This window comes from Xyrauchen texanus, chromosome 16, assembly GCF_025860055.1.
Source record: "Xyrauchen texanus isolate HMW12.3.18 chromosome 16, RBS_HiC_50CHRs, whole genome shotgun sequence".
Lineage (NCBI taxonomy): Eukaryota > Metazoa > Chordata > Actinopteri > Cypriniformes > Catostomidae > Xyrauchen > Xyrauchen texanus.
The window spans coordinates 15,934,798-15,945,594 of record NC_068291.1 but is presented as its reverse complement, the minus strand read 5'-3'; positions in this window follow the sequence as shown (position 1 = coordinate 15,945,594).

The window sequence follows — 10,797 nt, the reverse complement described above, 5'->3', positions numbered from 1 at the left end:
AAAAAGTGAATTTTTGCTTACAGTATTACATCATTTAAACTGGAAATGTCTTCCAGATGCATACACATGCCCATACATTCAACAACATTTCCAGATTTGGCCACTTGGGGCAGACCAGCTGAAGAACTTTTGACCTACTTTTGCCGAATTACAAATCTAGTGTTAAATTTAGTTGTTTCACATCAGAGTATTAGTTTATTTTTAATTCATATGGTTGAGTTCTTTTGCAGCACCACTGTAAAGAACTAGAGAAGAACTAGAGAACTAGAAAAAGAAGTAGGGACTTTGTGGAACTTACTAGGGTTCTCCTGAGGCTGCATTATTCTCATTAGAACTTTTATTATGAAGAGTGCAGCTTCACCTGCTTTAGGCCCTGGGCACACTGTACCTGCTGAACACATTCTCAGAGACAGGAAAAACAAATAATAAAGTATATTTGCTGTGACTAAATCAATAAGAATGGAATAATACAAGACTGTGTCATTATCAGCACCATGTCCATCCCAACATTCACTCAGCCTGGGCTGCTGCCACACGTTGTTGCTGTAGATTGTTGCAGATTCACCATGATGCATGTTCCACTCCCTCAGAGGTTCCATTGAGGCTGGCCAAACGACAATAAAATCTGAGGACAGCAGATAGAGGGAGTGAACAAAAGAAATACGAAAGGATGTGTTTATTAAAAAAGTTCTGGTACTGGGTGATGAGAATGCCCATGAGGGGAGAGTACGTCAGACTGCTGGTGGGTGACATCATTTTGTGTTTGAGTCAGACTGTGACCAATCCTTTAACTGTAAGACATCCAACCTGTTTGCCGACGGAACAGTTGTGCATACACAACAACTATGCAGATGTTAAACTGGGCATACTTTATTTGAATTCTTTTCTCTTTTTTCCAGTCAGTCGGCAGTCAATTGACACATGTTTAGCTGTCATGGTTTGTTTTGACTGAGAGCAGTAGAGCCCCCAGCCCAAATAGAGCTCAGGTTTTGGAATCTAAGCAGAAAAGAGTCACATTTAGCTGTTCCACTTTTGTTTAAAGGAATGTTCAGAGTCCAATAAAATGTTAAGCTCTATCAACAGCATTTGTGACATGCTATCATTTAATGATGAAGACTGTAAAAACAAGCAAAAATAATTTTTACAGTAATGCATTTACAGTGGAAATCTATGGGTGAGGCACTGCACTGGGATAAGTTGGAAGTACAGCTACAAACCTTAAACATCATACTGTATGTGTTAACTTGAGACTAGTGTGATACGACTGCTTAACCTTCTGTTATAATTGTATAAACATATCTAAATAATGTAAAAAAAAAAAAAAATTATAATAATTTCAACTCATGTCATTACTATGTAAAGCCAGTTAACCCAGTAACTTCCACATGACACGTGCAAGTATACAAAAAGGGACTGTTAATGTAGAGAAAGATCCACCATTTTTTTTTTGTACGGAATACTTATTTGTGGCAGCGGGGGCGTGGTCAAGCGCCCGTCCGGGAGAGAAAAGCGGTAAGGGCGCTTACAGCTGAGCTAAATTAAGCCTAACACCTGTGTCTAATTGCAGTAGCGTGAGGAGAGCAGATAAAAGCCAGCAGTCACAGAGCTTCGAGAGAGAGCCCGACAACAAGGCCAAGAATACTTGTGTGTCACAGATATATACAGAAATGAAGTTTGAAAAACAAAGCTTACCCCTTAAGCTGACGCCTGTTTCCATCCCTTCCTTGGTCCGTTTCACACTGGTGCCGAAACCCGGGAATAAAAGGAACACCTTTTTTTCCAAGTTATGGAACAGAGTGCCCCATAGAGTCCTCCCAGCTGGCGGAAGTCCTCCAGTCCCTCGCTACTCTCCATCAAGGCCACCAACAATCCCTGCTTGAGCTCCGGCAGGATCAAGATCGATGTTTTTTCGAGATCATGCGGGCTCAGGCAGAGGAGCGACTCGCTATCCGGAGCCTCCTCAGCCAGGAGACTGCGTCGGTCCCAGCTGCGACCCCGGACACCCACGCTACGCTACCCCCGCCTACGTTACAGAAGATGGGGGCAGCAGATGATCCTGAGGCCTTCCTCGACTTGTTCGAGCGGACAGCAGAAATCTGGGGCTGGCCGCCCGAACAGTGGACAGCCCGCCTAATTCCTCTCCTGTCCGGGGAAGCCCAACTCGCGGCACAACAACTGCCGGCGACAAACCTCCTGGCTTACTCTGACCTGAAGAGGGCCATTCTGCAACGGGTCGGTCGGAGCCCGGAAGAGAATCGGCAGCTCTTCCGGAGCATGAAGCTAGAGAAGTCCGATCGCCCGTTTGCGTTTGCTCAACGGCTCCGGGACGCCTGTCGGCGGTGGCTGCTCGCGGGGGACAGCGACGTCGAGGGAGTCATCGATCAGGTGGTGCTGGAGCAATTCGCGCAACGGCTGCCCAGGAGAACGGCGGAGTGGGTCTAGTGCCACCGCCTGGCGTCGCTGGAGGCAGCTGTCCAGCTTGCGGAGGACCATTTGGCGGCGATCTCGAGGGCGGACGAGCCCTCTTCTTCTCTCTCTCTTTCCCCTTCCCTTGTGTCTGCCCCTGCCCTCTCCCCCTGTCCTGTGTTCTCTCCCTCTGTTCTCTCCCCAGGGCCCATTCCTGCCCCGCGCAGGCGTGGAGGGTTCCAGAGACCAGCTTCCCGGCCTTGGGAGAATGTACCCTCCCATTCCCCGTCATTCAGCCGCTCTCCTCCTCAGGTGGGGGCGCCCGCCAGCACAAGTGCGGCCGCAACGCCTGGGCCGGCCTGTTGGAGGTGCGGAGACCCGGACCACTTCCGGGATCAGTGTCCGCTGATGGAGGTGGGGACGGTGGTGCGGGTTTCCGACGTCCCGCAGGCTGCCCCCTATCGGGCTGGAGCATACCGGATTCCGGTAAGGATCAGGGGGGGTATTTACCAAGCTTTGCTGGATACCGGCTGCAATCAGACCACCATCCACCAACGCTTGGTTCAACCCGGGGCTTTGGGTTTAGCTAAACTGGTGAGGGTGAGGTGTGTGCATGGGGATGTTCACAAGTATCCCATGGTGACTTTGGCGATTAAATTCAGGGGAAGAAACCATAGTGTGGAGGCCGCGGTTAGTTCCCGCCTCACGCATCCGCTAATCTTGGGTACTGATTGGCCGAGCTTTAAAGATATTTTAGAGGGTATTTGCGCGGATGGGTCCTGCATAAAGAGGTGTGCGGTGTGCAATGCTTTGGCAGGGGAGGCGGAGCCGGGGCCGTCCCCGGCTGCTCTGAGTGACGAGGGAAGGGGCGAGGTGGCCACCCCTCCTCTCAGGAATTCCCTGAGGGGGACTTCCCTCTGGAGCAGTCGCAGGATGAAACCCTTAAACATGCTCTTGACCAAGTGAGAGTAATTGATGGTCAACAGCTTCGGCCGGGCATCGCCATTTCATACCCATATTTTGCCTTGATTAAAGATCGGCTATATAGAGTGATGCAGGATGCTCAAACAACGAGGAAGTGACATAATTATTGATTCCACGGAGCCGCCGGGAAATGGTTTTCCAGGCGGCTCACTATAATCCTATGGCCGGACACCTAGGGGAACGAAAAACACTTCTCCGTCTAATAGCCCGTTTCTATTGGCCGGGCATTGACGGTGACGTCCGCAGGTGGTGTGCGGCATGCCGTGAATGTCAGCTGGTAAACCCACCGGCCACCCCAAAAGCGCCATTGCGCTCTCTACCATTGATCGAGGTCCCCTTCGAAAGAATTGGGATGGACCTCGTCGGGCCATTAGAATGGACAGCACGCGGGCATCGCTTCATGTTAGTCCAAGTGGATTACGCGATATCCGGAAGCAGTGCCTCTGAGCAACATCTCCACACGTAGTGTTGCAGGGGCACTCTTCAAGATAATCTCCCGGGTGGGGATTTCGAAAGAAATCCTCACCGATCAAGGCACGACTTTTATGTCACGAACACTCCGCAAACTTTACGAGCTCTTGGGCATTAAATCGATTCGCACTAGCGTTTACCATCAGCAGACTGATGGCCTAGTGGAACGGTTTAATAAAACGCTCAAGAACATGATTCAGTAAATTGCAGTACCCGATGACGCTAGAAATTGGGATAAGTGGCTGGACCCCCTGTTGTTTGCAGTACGAGAGGTCCCACAAGCCTCCACAGGGTTCTCCCCGTTTGAGCTGCTGTACGGGCGACGCCCACGCGGGGTCCTCGACGTCATCCGCGAAGCTTGGGAGGAGGGACCTTCTAATAGCAAAAATTTAATTCAGTGCATTCTTGATCTTAGAGCAAAACTCCACACACTGGGGCGACTAACACAGGAGAATTTGCTCCAGGCTCAAGAACGCCAATGCCGGCTGTATGACAGGGGTGCTCGGCTACGGGAATTTGCACCGGGAGATACGGTACTTGTATTGCTCCCAACATCGAGCTCTAAATTACTCGCCAAGTGCCAAGGACCCTTTGAGGTCACACGACGAGTTGGGGATCTCGATTATGAGGTTAAACGTACCGATAGAGGGGGCGCGCGGCAAATATATCACCTCAACCTCCTGAAATTGTTGAGAGAAGAGGCGGCCTCTGTGACGTTGGCCACGGTAGTTCCGGAGAGGGCGGAGCTCGGACCGGAGGTAAACAAAGCTCGCAATCTCAACACCCTGGTTACTTGTGGAGACCACCTCTCACCGCATCAACTCACAGAGGTTTCCGATTTACAAATGAAATTTGCAGACGTGTTTTCTCCTCTACCGGGCCGCACAAACGTCATACAGCACCACATCGAGACCGAACCGGGCGTGGTGGTACGTAGCCACCCTTATCGCTTACCCGAACATAAAAAGAAAATAGTTCGGGAGGAATTAGATGCGATGCTTGATATGGGCGTAATAGAGGAATCCCACAGTGATTGGTCCAGCCCGGTTGTTCTTGTTCCGAAGCGCGACGGGTCTGTTCGATTCTGTGTGGATTACAGAAAAGTCAACACGGTGTCTAAATTTGACGCGTACCCAATGCCCCGTGTTGATAAACTGCTCGATCGGTTAGGTACTGCTCCATTTTATTCAACCTTGGATTTAACAAAGGGTTATTGGCAGATCCCCTTGACACCAATGTCCCGTGAGAAAACAGCCTTCACGACGCCGTTTGGATTACACCAATTTGTGAGGCTTCCTTTCGGTTTGTTTGGGGCTCCGGCCACGTTTCAGCGACTCATGGATCGGATCCTCAGACCTCACACCGCATATGCCGCTGCCTATTTAGATGATATTATCATTTATAGCAATGACTGGCAGTGGCACATGCAACATCTGAGGGCCGTCCTGAGATCGCTGCGGCGGCGGGCTCACAGCAAACCCTAAGAAGTGCTGCGATTGGCGTGTGGAGGTACGGTATCTGGGGTTCCACTTGGGTCATGGCCAGGTGCGTCCCCAAATTGATAAGACCGCGGCGATTGCGACTTGCCCTAGACCCAAGACCAAAAAGGGGGTGAGGCCGTTCCTGGGGCTGGCTGGCTATTACAGACGGTTTGTGCCTAATTATTCGGATGTCACCAGCCCGCTGACTGACCTCACTAAAAAGGGGCTCCAGATCCGGTCCAATGGTCGGAGCAGTGCCAACAGGCGTTTACACAGATTAAAGCTGCACTTTGTGGGGGGCCACTTTTGCATACACCTAACTTCTCTCTCCCCTTTGTATTACAGACAGACGCTTCAGACAGAGGGCTGGGGGCCGTACTCTCGCAGGTGGTGGAGGGAGAGGAGCCCGGTGCTGTACATTAGCTGGAAGCTCTCCTTGAGGGAGACCAAGTACAGCACCGTAGAGAAGGAGTGTCTGGCCATCAAGTGGGCGGTCCTCACCCTCCGTTACTACCTGCTGGGGTGGGCCTTCACCCTCTGCTCGGATCATGCCCCACTGCAGTGGCTCCACCGCATGAAAGATACTAACGCCCGGATCACCCGTTGGTATCTGGCACTCCAGCCTTTTAAGTTCAAGGTGGTCCACAGACCGGGGTGCAGATGGCTGCCGCTGACTTCCTCTCCAGAAATGGGGAGTGGTAGGCAGGCCGGATGACGCCCGGCCTGAGTCGGGCGGTGGGGGTATGTGGCAGCGGGACGTGGTCAAGCGCCCGTCCGGAGAGAAAAGCGGTAAGGCGCTTACACCTGAGCTAAATTAAGCCTAACACCTGTGTCTAATTGCAGTAGCGTGAGGAGAGCGGATAAAAGCCAGCAGCCACAGAGCTTCGAGAGAGAGCCCGACAACAAGGCCAAGAATACTTGTGTGTCACAGATATATACAGAAATTAAGTTTGAAAAATAAAGCTTACCCCTTAAGCTGACGCCTGTTTCCGTCCCTTCCTTGGTCCGTTTCACATTATTATAAGTGCTTTAACAACAATATAAGCTTCACATTTCTGCTTTTTAAATCTCAGGAATGCCTTGCCCCATAGACTTCCATTGTTAGTGCTTTACTGTAAACCATTTTTGCTTGTTTTTAGAAATGAATGAAAGTTGAAATGCATTAACATGCTTAACTTGTATTGAACCCGGAATATTCATTAAGCCATGTCTGGTTTAGCAGATGTTGATCAGCTACTAATATTTAAGTATATATATATATATATATATATATATATATATATATATATATATATATATATATATATACATTCATTCTGTTCAAAATGCTACATAAAGATGACCTGCATAGACTAAAGGATGTACTAAAAACACAAACACACACACCACACAAAGACTCCTGTTTTGAGACATTCCTAATTTAAATCTGCCCCAGGCTTTATAACAAATGTGTTTTATCCTATTATCAAAACAGCATCACATAGAGACAGACAGATAAGATAAGGGCTGAATAACTATTCCAAGTTCATTAATGACTATCAGATGAATAATGTCTGCAAAATTATATAAACAGGTATCATTTCACTTTTCATAATGTGGGATGCATTGTTGAGTCTGAAGGCAATATCAGCTGAGACAGTGAACATAAACATGCTACTAACCATTTGCACACTCTCAAATAAATAAGCTTATATTTCAAATAATAATTATTATCTACCAAGTCTGTAACCACATATACTAAATAAAGCTCTGAAAAAGACCACTAAAAATGTTTCCTAAATCAACATCTCTACATGTATGGCAGCCATTCCATTCCAGTGTCTGGTGAATTCCTGTTTGAATTTTTGTGCCAGGATTGGCATAAAATCTTCCAACAGCAACGATAAAGACTGGTGGAAAGCATGCAAAGAAGCATGAATGCTGTGATTGAAAATTAGAGTTATTCCACCAAATATTGATATTTGAACTCTTCCTAAGTTAAAATATTAGTATTGTGTTAGTCTGAAAACACTTTTTTTGTTTTTTTGACCAGTTGTCATTGTCTGCAAATAAATGCACTAAATGACAATATTTGTATTTGTAATTTGGGAGAAATGTTGTCAGTATTTTATAGAATAAAACAAAAATGTTAATTTCACTCAAACACATACCTATAAAGTAGTCATTCCAGTGAAACTGAACATTTGAAGTGGTCTCTTAATTTTTTCCAGAGCTGTATATTCACTTCAGAAATTTTAACCACTGACTGATCTGAATATTGAGCTACACTGTAAAAAGTGAAATTATGCAGTTGTTACCTAAAGGAGGTGTTTCTACCTGACCATTATAAATTACTTTCATATATGTTAACTAATGTAGTAAGGTTGATTTAGTCATATAAAATGCTAAAGATGACTTGGAAAAAATTATGTTTTACCAGACAGTTTACAGTTTCTGGTGGTTATGGCTGTCACGAGTGTAGATGAAGGCAGATGAGGGGCGAGGATCTACTTGCAGTGTATCTTTATTGCAACAAAAATGGGAACAGACAAAACAGGAACAAAGGAAATACCCGCAATGGGAAAATAAACCAAAAACACGGAAGACATTCGAAGAGTTAACAGGCAGGATAAACATACAAAGACCACGGAAACAGGCGTCCACAAACATCAACGATCGACAAGGGAATGGAGAACAAACAGGGTTATATACACTGGAGACATGATGATGACAAACGACAATCAGGTGAGCACAATGACACAGGGCTGGCAGTGATGAGGGGTGGGGATCATGGGAAGTGTAGTTTTAGACAAAGACAAGTGAAACCCAGGGCAGACAACAAGGGACTCGTGACAATGGCCCTGTTATTTTCACTTTCCAACTAAAATCTATATATTCTATATAACTAGGCTATATATTATGTAATTAAATGCTTTATTGTCTTATTGTATTGAACCTGACTAATTGTACATGTACTGTATTGTTCTAATATTGTGCATGGCCATGTCCTATATGATGCTGTATCGCACTGGGTCCAGTATGCAACATAGTGACAAACAGTAGTGACAAGCAAATTTCCAAAGTTAAAATGTATCTGCTCTTATCATTTGCACATTTGCAAGACATACAAAACATGTCTATTTCCATATGCATTAAGCAAATTCATGCAGATGCAATGGCATATATTGTCCTTTTATTGACACATGCATGATGGAAAATCACCATCAGTTACATCAACAATGAAATGTTAAATGAAACAACCTTTGCAACTATGACTTTTCTCCACATCTGCATTCCAGCACAGACTGCAGTGGTTCATGGATTTAGAACACACCAAGTTTCTTCACTGTGCACAACAGGGTGCGGCTAACAATTACCTCAGCTTGCACACTTTATACACACACTGGAGACATGGAGAAAAAGATTGAGACAGACATACAGAGAAAGAGTGAAGAAGAGTGAGAAGTGTCCTCTTTATTCAAAAAGCTGCAGCAGGCCACAAGTTGACTTTATATACTAGGATGTATCTCTGTGAAACCACAGTAGAGGAGAAAATAGCCCACAGAAATTATGCTGGAAATGCAATACAGCAGATAATAGCATAAGATGCAACTGCACAGCAGGTAGCCACAATACACTTTATTAGTAAACAAACCAAATGTTCAGGCTATCAAGATGCATAAGCAGTTGAAAAATCGTCATTCACTGAACATGATGCAGTCATCCACCTACAGCTTTTGTTGGTCTTCTATTTGTCTTCTATTAGAGGGCAGATGAAAGATGAAATTTATGTATGTTTTTAATGGGCTAAAACATCAGCCAATAGTCAAGAATTCAATTTTTTTTCTTTCTTTTTTTGTGTTTGCTGAGGAAGCCGATTAAGGCATTGGTAGTAAAGAAGAATGCTTCCCTCACAAACTTCCTAATTGCACTCCCACAAGCCTTTTATTGGCCTATAATGATCCTATAACTGCAAACTTTCACACTACACTCAAACAACATAAAAATAATAGTATAATGGCTGGCACCACATAGTTTTTGACGAAAAATATTCATCATGTCACTGATTATCTTTTAAAATCTCTGCTGATTTTGAGAAGTAAATAAAAGATTTGGATAAAATGCTCAGCTTCATTGTTTGACACACTGCAGTCTGTATTTTCAAACTGTGTACTTTATTGGATGCAGAATTTCACAGTGGCCTACATCAAAACAAAGATCTCATGAGATCATCCATCAACAAAAAAGTGAAGGGGATTGGTAAATATGTCATCATAACACCTTAATAAAGATTTAGATATACTGTTATTTAACATTTCTGAATAAAATGACATGCTAATTAGAAGAGGCGTGCCTGAGTAGCTAAGCAAGTAAATATGCCGAATACCACACCTGGAATCACAAGTTCAAATCCAGGGCATGCTGAGTGACTCCAGCCAGGTCTCCTAAGCAACTAAATTGGCCCGGTTTCTTGGGTGGGTAGAGTCATGTTGGGTTAACCTCCTCGTGGTCACTATTATGTGGTTCTCGCTCACGGTAGGGCATGTGGTGAGTTGAGAGTGGATACCGCGGAGTATAGCGTGAAGCCTCCACATGCGCTCCACACGTCTCCATGGTAACATGCTCAACAAGCCACATGATAAGATGCGCGGATTGAAGGTCTCAGATGAGGAGGCAGCTGAGATTCGTCCTCCGCCACCTGGATTTAGGCGAGTCACTACACCACCATGAGGACTTAGAGCACATTGGGAATTGGCCATTCCAAATTGGGGAGAAGAGGGGTGTAAATAATTAAAAATAATAATAATAATTAAAAGAGGAAAACAGCTAAGGAATTTATTGAGCAAATGTTTACTTGTGAGTATTAAAACTGGTCAAAAAACCCTTCCGTAAAAGTATCGCAACAGTACCATGGTAAATAATGGTACAATATGTGTATATATATATATATATATATATATATATATATATATATATATATATATATATATACATTTTTGTTGATATATATATAGGCAGTGGTGTATATACACTTTTATATACACTATATATACACTATACAATATGTGTATATATATATATATATATATATATATATATATATATATATATATATATATATACACATTTTTGTTGATATATATATATAGGCAGTGGTATATATACACTTTTTTGTTGATATATATATAGGCAGTGGTGGCTCAGTGGTTGAGGCTCAGGGTTACTGACCAGAAGGTTGGGGGTTCAAGCCCCAGCACCACCAAGATGCCACTGTTGCTCCGGGGGGATTGTCCTTGTAATAAGTGCACTGTAAGTCGCTTTGGATAAAAGCGTCTGCCAAATGCATAAATGTAAATGTAAATATATATGTAACGGGAGCCAGCTGGTAGATAGCTGTGTAGTGTGTAGACCTCAAGAGGTGTACTGGCGATTGATGCTAGAGGCTGTAGCCTTTAGCCTCCTTGTTAGAGTACCC